Raw genomic sequence first — 9,221 nt, 5'->3', positions numbered from 1 at the left:
TCCCATGAATGTCTTTGGCTGATCGGATCGGGGGCGCCAAGGGCTCCATCGATAGTGCAAATACAAGCGGGGACAATGGGCATCCCTTAAGGTTCCCTCTAGATAAAGCCAGTGGTTCCAATAGGGCACCATTCAATTTTATGCGGGTAGTTGAGTGGACAGAATTAGCCAATATTATTTTAATAAACAATCAAATGCTTTCTCAACATCAATAGATAGCACAGCTAATTCCTGGCCATATCCCATTGTGTATTCGATCACACTCAAGGTCCTGCGAACATTATCAAATGTTTGACGCCCTGGAATCAAACCTGTCTGGTCCATCTCGGCTATACCGGGGAAGGAACCCGCTAATCTAGCCACGAGGACCTTATAATAGATCTGTGCATTATAGTTCAACACTGGAATAGGCTGATAAGTTGTACAAAGAGTGGGCTCTTTGTGTGGCTTTCCGATTAGCCTTAATAGGGACTCGTCCATGGTAGGTGAGATCTCTCCAGTAGTAGTGAAGCTGTTAAATAGGGTAGCAAGATGGGGTTCAAGAAGGTCTATAAACTTCTTATAAAAGAGGGCATAGACCCAGTCGGGTCCAGGGGATTTGTTATTAGGGTGGCCGAATAACCCGAACAACTCTTCTAATCTGATTGGATCTTCCAAACTTTGCTAGACCTTTGATTGTAGGTAGATTTGGTCTAGCAACATAGTCCTTTAAAGCATCCGAGTCCCACACATCTGCCCCAAATAAGGATGAATAATAGTAAAATAACACTGGTGGCAAAAAGTCCAGATGAGACCACTGCGCTTGCGAGCTAAAGTTAGTACTCCCAAGGCTACAGGGGACTGGTATGGTTGGGTACTTTGCCTAGGTACCCACAAAGGAGAAGAGTTTAGGAACACAACCGGTCTCACAGTGCCAAATGGGTAAATCAATGATAGAGCTTGTATATTGCAAATGTATTGTTTGAGAAACAGCCTGACACGTGTTTTGAACACAAAAAATGGCTCTTCTTCAGAGGCTGGTCATATCCCATAACCAAAAAATATAAAATAGGATACAGTATGAACACAACATAATTATACATGCAGACGCAAAACATGGTAGGGCAATGGTAACACACCAACATATAATACAGATTTAACAATTGATACAAAGTATACCACATTGCAAGAAAATATAGAAACCATCACAATCAATGGAAATAGAGAGAGGGGTGAAGAAGGGGGGAATTGGAGAGGGAGATAAAGATAATCCGTATCGAATACATTTGCTAGACAGTGTACAACCTGGCAGCAGTGAGCGTGAATGCAAGTGACCGCAACATTTGGAAACGTGCCTTATGGTCACTATAGATGCGCTTCAGAAAGATCAGTCTGATCTGATAAGATTACCAGAAGGTACCCGGTAGAGTCCAAGAGCAACTAAAATGGGCACAAAATTAGAAAGTATATTTCATTTTAAAATGCATGTGATCATGGCAAATTGGTATCTCATAAAGAATGCAGGCATACCTCTGATGCCTCGCAGTTGCGGTACGTTACATTTCCATATTCAATAGGATCATCAAAGTCAATCCAGGTAGTAACATGTTGAAATAGTGAAAGCCAAATCGTATGGAGGGATCCCCGGGGCACCAAAGAGAATACAAAAGAAGGTGCACTAACATTAGATCAGTAATACGTCAAGCTCGCCGAGCGGCGGTGAAACAGATAATTAGATTATAGTACGTTAAAATTGCAAAGAGCTAAGGGACTGTAGCGCAAGGATCTTACCTCGAATGGGCGTTTCACAGCTCTGGATTCAGACGCTGGGCACTGTGCAGGTGCTGAGCAACTAAGACGGTTCTCTAAAACTAGACTGCAATACTGGTTTGCAGCTAGTGTGCAGTTGCGGCCGCAATCTTGGAAGTGAAAGCTCAATCTAAATCTGTGTAAAGTTACACCATTGACTGGTTCGGTCTGAAGATAAATTGGTAAAGAATAAATAAGAACTATGAAGGAGTGCCATGATCTTGCCGGGATTGATTTGTCTCGGATGGCACTCTGTTAAGAGTGGCACAGGGTACCCAAGAAGGGTTTGGGTGGTTGTGCTGAAGTAAGGTGGACAGACAAATACACACACAGCAGAAAGTAAAAGATAACAAATGAGTAGGCGAGTGTAGCAGGGGAATAAAGGTACAAACAAACTGGATTCCCTCTTGGGGTGTATGCAGAAGGGGGAAAGAGTGTTCCACGGACCTTAGGAAAAACTCCAGTCTTCTGCACAAGTTGCTATAACAGAGGCCCACGCTGTTTGCTCATGGCTGGGAACAACAGCTATGGGTGTTTGTTACACAGAAACGAGACAAGGGAAAGGGCAGAGGTTGCCTGGCGGAAACCAACAGACAAACTCTGTACAAAGGGGTCTACAATAATACAAGAGAAGACAATTACAGACAAATCCAGGAAAAAGGAAGTCGATGAGCAAACTAGAAGAAGGGAATGAAAGGAAAGTAGTATAACTGAATTGGACAGGGATAAAGAACTGAGGGTAGAAAACAAGGAAGAAAGCAAGGGAGCAGCAGTCAGGAAACAGGGGGGCTGCAATAACTGAAAGTAATAAATGCAGGTAAACTGTTGAGGATTGCAGAGGACTGTAGGGTACAAGGTAAAGAGCTCAGAGGAGCAGGACAGCAAGGAGCAAGCCCAAAGGAGCAGGGCTGTAAGGAAGGGAGCCCAGAGGAAAGGGGCTGTAGGCAGCGGAATGAAGCAGGCTGCAAGGCAAGGAGCCCAAAGGACAAGGGCTGTAGGCAAGGAGCCCAAAAGAAAAGGGCTGAAGGCAGAGGAGTGTAGCAAGCTGCAAGGCAGGACGCCCAGAGGAGCTGTGCTGAGGCAGGGAGCCCAAAAGGCTAGGGCTGTAGGCAGCAGGGTGTAGCAGGCTGTAAGGCAGGACGCCCAGAGGAGTAGGGCTGAGGCAGGAAGCCCAAAAGGCTAGGGCTGCAGGCAGCAGGGTGAGGCAAGCTGCAAGGCAGGGAGCCCTAAGGAGCAGGGCAGCAAGGAGTAAGCCCAGAGGAGCTGGGCAACAAGGAGTGAGTCCAGAGGAGCTGGGCAGCGAGGCACTGGAAACAGGATCAGAAAAAAGCAGCAACAGGAACAGCATGCAGAAAAACGTGGCTCGAAGCTAAATTCTGCTGGAAGGACTCTTAATGCAAGAGACTGAGATCCTGCAGGCAGCAGCTTTTATACCTCCCAGCCCAGCACAGAGGCAGGCTAATTCTCGCACCTGGATCAGCACACCTGCATACAATCGGCCTCCTCCCTTTCTGTTCCTGAGCTGGTGGAAGCAGAGCTGATCCCTAGGGCTTCTGGGGATTGTAGTTCCGATGATGAAAAATAGGAATAGCCAGGAATAGATAGTTATAGCCAAGTGCATTGTGGTAAGTGTAGTTTGTTGGAAAAAATAGAAAAGCACCAAAGCCTCGCAAATGGGAAATAAGATCCAAGAAGTGAATAGCGGTTGATCCAAGAGTTTTCTGCAGATAAATGAATAACAACTTGTCCATATTGATCGCCAATGTATGCGCCCATGGCGCAGGCATGACATGATTTTACAGTAATTGTAGTCCGAAAGGGGGGAGTAGGTGCAATTTGCCAACGATTGGTTCATCACATTATTGGTGACTCGGTCTCTCCTTACAGCCTGAAGTGACACGCACTGCCCCCCTGGTGTCTCGAGTGTACAGCGCAAATACTTCATAGGAGGTGAAACTTGCAAAACATGTGCCCTGCTTACCCAGTTGTACAAGCCTTGTAACTTCTCTTAGAATGATCATCAAACAAGGTGCGAAGTATATATATGAATAATTTAAACAGATGCAAGTGGATGAAATTTGGATACTATTTCATAGAAAAACTGCAAACCCATGATCAGAATGAAGTCCAAAATGGACAGTACGATATTGACAAATAAGTTTGGCTTCCAATCGACGTAATTTCAAAGTAAGATTACCACCTATTGGTGATAACATTACCTCCACCAAACCAGCAAACATAATATCAGATTTATTATCCAATTGGTGATATTTTTGCCAATGACTAGCCAGAGGGTATTTCGCCTCTTGGCTAGCTATCGTGGACCGATGTTCCCTAATGCATATTTTCAAAGGTCTAATGGTGCTTCCTATGTATTTTAGACCACAAACTCAGATAATGCAGTAAATAACATTTTTCGTGTTACAAATGATGAATGATTCAATATGGTGTTCTCCCAATTTATGAAATGCAATGGATGATGTCTCCAAAGCATGTATGCACATGGAACAATTACTACATTTATGAAACCCTTTATCCTGGGCCATATGTAACCATGTCTTATTCTTTTGGGTCATATTCATAAATGAAGGATACAACATGTTCTTGAGAGTAATACCTTTGCTGAACGTGAAATTGGCGAAGGGATCTATCCAGTTGAACACATCCTGATTGAGATGCAGTAAATGCCAATGCTTTTTCATAATTGCATGAAGCTGATGGCTATCAGTATTGTAACATGTGATCAGTCTAATTTTCCTAGCTGCATTTCTCCGCTGATCAGATTTGGGAGACAATAAGTCGACTCTCTTCAATTCATTGGCTTCTAGTTCAATTTTATGAAGGTTTTTGCCAGCATAGCCTCTTTCTAAGAATTTTTCTCTGATGCGTACACTTTCCCATTTAAAGTCCTCATTGCTGGAGCAGTTGCGTCTTGCCCTAATGAATTCTCCTTTGTGGATGTTGGCTATCACCTGCTTCTTGTGACAGCTTCCAGCATGCAATATTGCATCAACAGACGTACCTTTGCAAAATGTTTTCGGCACAAACTCTTGATCTGTAATGGAAATAGTTAGGTAAAGAAAATTAGTACTACTGTGGCTGTGTAGGTGAGTGAATTGAATCCCCCACTCATTGGAGTTTAAGTAGTTGACAAATTGAATTAGACTCCATTAATTCCCTGACCAGATTAGAATGCCATCATTTATAAACCTTTTCCATAATTGGATGGACGATTTATATAGCGTATTGGTAAGGGTATATTCCTGCTCAAAATGGTGCATATTATATTATGTAGTCCACACTTGCAATTGCCCTAGAGTGGTTAATTGAAGTATAGAGTGATTTGACATCAAGCGTTACTAAGATTACTTTGTCTTTGTGAGTTATGTTGCTGAGCACTTGTAAAATATGCATGGTGTCTCTCATATATGTAGGTGCTGTTAAAATAGCAGGTAGTAGGCATTCATTAATGTAGATTGAAATTGGTTCTAGTATACCTCCCCTACCACTCACGATGGGTCTGCCTTCCAGAATCTTATCAAACTCCTTGTGGATTTTGGGCAAAAAATATATCATCGGCATGGTAGGGCCACCAACTGTTAGGTATTGTTTCTCTATATCAGAAAGTACACCTTTCATGTGCCATTCTGGGGACTGGGGCCAAAATACCATCAACTCTCTCTTCCTAAATATCTTCCTTCTCAAGTTCTTCGCTCATCCGCCTCCAACTCCCTCAGGGTCAGCCGCTTATCCAAGCAACGAGTTGGGGGTAGATCTCTCTACGCCGCAGGAGCCTCCTTCTGGAACAGCCTCCTGCATCCCTAAAACTTGAGGAGAACCATCTCCGGTTCCGGAAGCACCTCAAAACCTTCCTCTTTGCTTCTGCTTTCTCTCCCCCTTTCCCCTGCTAAATTCCTTACTGAAACTGCATTGATTCTGCAACTGGGCCACTCTCACCGATCTCGGTCCTTGGCCCAGCCACTCTCCCTTGCACTGCCTCCCTGGCAACCCCTGCACTGCGGGACTGTCTCTGTATCCCTACAGCCCCCCTTCCCAGCACTTGGCTGCACTTACCTTGCACTTGCCACCAGCTAGCCCTTATTATTTATCTTGTTATTCTTCTACCCCTGTACTGCACTTTCCCCTCTCCCTTTTCCCTTCCCCTCTACCCTTGCACTTGCACGATCTGAATGACACCTGGTCTAGTAGGATCGTTGTCTGTCTTCCCTCTGTTCCCCACTCCCTGCCTAGTCGCGCCTTGAAACACTTGTGTATAGGCGCGTTACAAATGCCATATCATATCGTTGTTGTATCATTGTATTAATGTATTGAGGGGGTTGGTTGGTAATATTTGGTAGCAACCGCTTGTATTGAGATGATTCAATCCCATAGTAACATAATCTCCTTGATTCATTACAACCACATTCCCCTCCTTGTCAGCTTCCTTAATAATTTAATCCTTATTGTTGGCCAATCCCTGTAAAGCCAAGAATTGACTTTGCGTCAGATTCAATTGTTGCTTATGCCAATGTCCCTTCGATGTATCAATTAATCTATGGATGTCCTTAGTAACAGCCTGATGAAAGTGTCTAGAATCTTGTCATCTGAGAAAATAGGTGTACATTTAGATTTGTTGCAGAGCTCTTTAATTTTAAGATTCTGTTGGACTATGTCCAGGTCACTCAGTACACTCATGATACTTGACTGTGATTCATCATTGCAATCTTCCAATGTCATCAATATGTGTGTATTGATCATAGTTTGTAGTGTGATTTCAGATGGAAGTGGTTGAGGAACTTTTGGTTGGTACATCTTAACTTGGGTTGCAAAACATTTATTTTTTTAGTTTGAGCTTGCGCATGAATTTAAACAGATCAATCTGTATGTCAACGTAATTATTGAAGCCTGAAGGTGCAAAAGACAATCCTTTATTAAGAACAGCTTTCTCATCACAAGAGAGTTGGTAATCAGTGAGATTATAAATCAAATTCAGCAGTTCTGGTTCATCAGTTGCTGCTGATGGTATGCTCTGGTGACTCTTCTTGATGCCGGCGGGGCATTTACACTTGGTGTGTTTGCCACCCCTTGTCTCCCTTGTTGTGCGCCTGGGGTTGATATATTGGTCACGATAGGGCTTTGGAAATTGACTTTTTTGAGGGCCAGACGATTGCCTTTCTTGTAACGCCTGATTTGTTCTAAAAAAGCATTAGGTCCTCCCTGATCTCCTCTGTCAGATAGATCTTCATCATTATTAACATTGGATGTGGAAGGAGGTACATCCAATGGATCACTCCCAGCTTCTGAAATATTCAAGGCCTGCTTATCAAAGTCGCTGTCAATATCCGAACTTTGAGGTGTGGAAACCGTGCACTTGATCTGGGTCGGGATGCTTGGTCATACTTAGGTTGATAAGTACAAATTCTGTTGTCACGATAGTCTCGATCATCTCTGGAGAACTTTCTGGATTTTCTTAGTTTGACCTCATCTTGGTGTTTTCTTAGGATGTTATACAGTGTTTCAAAGTTCTTATCAATAGTGGCACTGGGTGCATTGTATAAATTAATCTTGTTTGACTTTATCAATTTCTTGGATATCTCTTGTGTGTTCTTGAGAGGCATGTTCAACAAGTAATTTAAGCATGTTGTTCGAACTAGTTGTTAGATTGGTTTCCCATTCTGCAATTAGATATAAGTCATCTGGATCCTCAAAGTCGGCTAGAATTAATATTCTGAGGCCCCGTGTCAAGCGGGGTCTCCTCCTCCCCTGACTCCTCCTCACCTGTTTGGTCAGGTTCTTCCTCCACCCTGACTGAGCTTCTCTTCTTGATCTTCTTCTCTGGCTTCTTCTTCTTCTCCTTTTTTTGTCGTAAATAGGGCCGTGCTCCCTCGGCCGCCTCCGTGGTCTGAATCTAACGCAGAACCGGAGGTTACCAGAGGAGCACGCCCTAAACGGGGAAAAAGCTGTATGGGCAAAAAACTCCGATGGCCTCAAGACCGTAGAGATGAAAAGGTCTGAGGTCTTGTCGAAGACTTGCTGAAGCGGATACGCTGGTCTGCCAATCCCAGCTATGGAATACTCTGGTATGGTATAAGGAGCCGCTTGCTGGATTCAGCGTGCAGGGATACCGCAGGTCTCTTCGGTATCACTGGCCTCCGTGAATGAATCGGCATAGACTGTAAACAAGCCGATACGTACGGAGTGGAAGAGAAAAGGAATAGAGGAAACATAGACAGGGGAATAGATCAGAAAAGACACAGAATTTCCCCAACCGCGATAGCGGGTGTACACGGCGGGGCAGGGAGAAACGCAAAAGTAAACACGGACAAGGACTACGCGTGTAACGAAGTAAACGCGTAGTGAAAGCTTAGACAGCTTGGATAGATCCCGATCACCTTACCTGAAAACCTGAAAACACCACAAGTGGAAAGGAACAGAAAAAAGGCTAGGAACTTTGCTGTATAGAGAAAGCGAGTCACTGAAAGGGACTGGCAGCGCTGGTAGCAATACGATACAACGCGCCGAGCGCTAGTCTGATCAGCTGGTTATAGAAGTGGGCGGCCATCTTGGAATAGACTAGACAGTTAGGCTTGCTTCTGGTATCCATTTTAGTAGTACTTCCAGCGATAGACAAGCTTCCAGGGCTGGTGCATGACACCCCGTGGTATTTTGTTTTCCTTAAGGTGGTAGCTGGTTGTTGTTTTTTCCCAAAATGTATTAATTTCCTTAATACTCAGCCGATGAATAATACCCCATCAAAGTGTGAAGCTTAGAGATTTTGTTTTCCACTAGCAGACCAGCGCCATCTCGCAGTCGTACAATAGGATTCTGAGCCTTCAGCCTACAGGGTAGAAGAAGCAAAGCTTTATTTGAAGTGCTGAAGTAAAACTGCTTGGTTTGTAGTAGTTTATAAGAGACGTCCGCCGCCCACAGCGCCGTAGGCTCTGACCCGGCTTCCTGAAGCTACCTATACACCTTTGTGGAGCCCTACTGCTTATATTGTTGGTCCGGCTCTAACACTTGTTTTTCTGCTTCCGCCCTCTGAGACATTAGCATATACTTCCTAGAGGTGGCCAGACTAATAAATTCCCCGCGGTGCGTTGGCTTGAAGGCATCCCAAGCTGTCGCCATGGACTTGTCACCAGTAAGGTTTTCTTAGAAATATTGGGCAATTCTATCAGAAACGGCAGTGCTATAGGCCACATCCATTAGCAGTGAATCATTGATTTTTCAAGTACTCGTTTTCCTGTCCCCCAGCGCTAGTGAGTCAATGCAAAGCATGATTGCGGCGTGGTCTGACACCACTGGCAGTTGTATAGAAGAGTCTACCACCTTTGGGCCAAGGAATGAACAGCACATAATACTATTGAACCCCTCCCCCCCAACCGTCACCATAGCACATCTCCTAGAACAAAGGCTAATAATCGGTCCACCAT

This window comes from Ambystoma mexicanum, chromosome 1p (assembly GCF_040938575.1).
Source record: "Ambystoma mexicanum isolate Mex_15411 chromosome 1p, UKY_AmexF1_1, whole genome shotgun sequence".
Taxonomy (NCBI): domain Eukaryota; kingdom Metazoa; phylum Chordata; class Amphibia; order Caudata; family Ambystomatidae; genus Ambystoma; species Ambystoma mexicanum.
The sequence above is the reverse complement of the archived record's forward strand: the minus strand, read 5'-3'. Positions refer to the sequence as shown.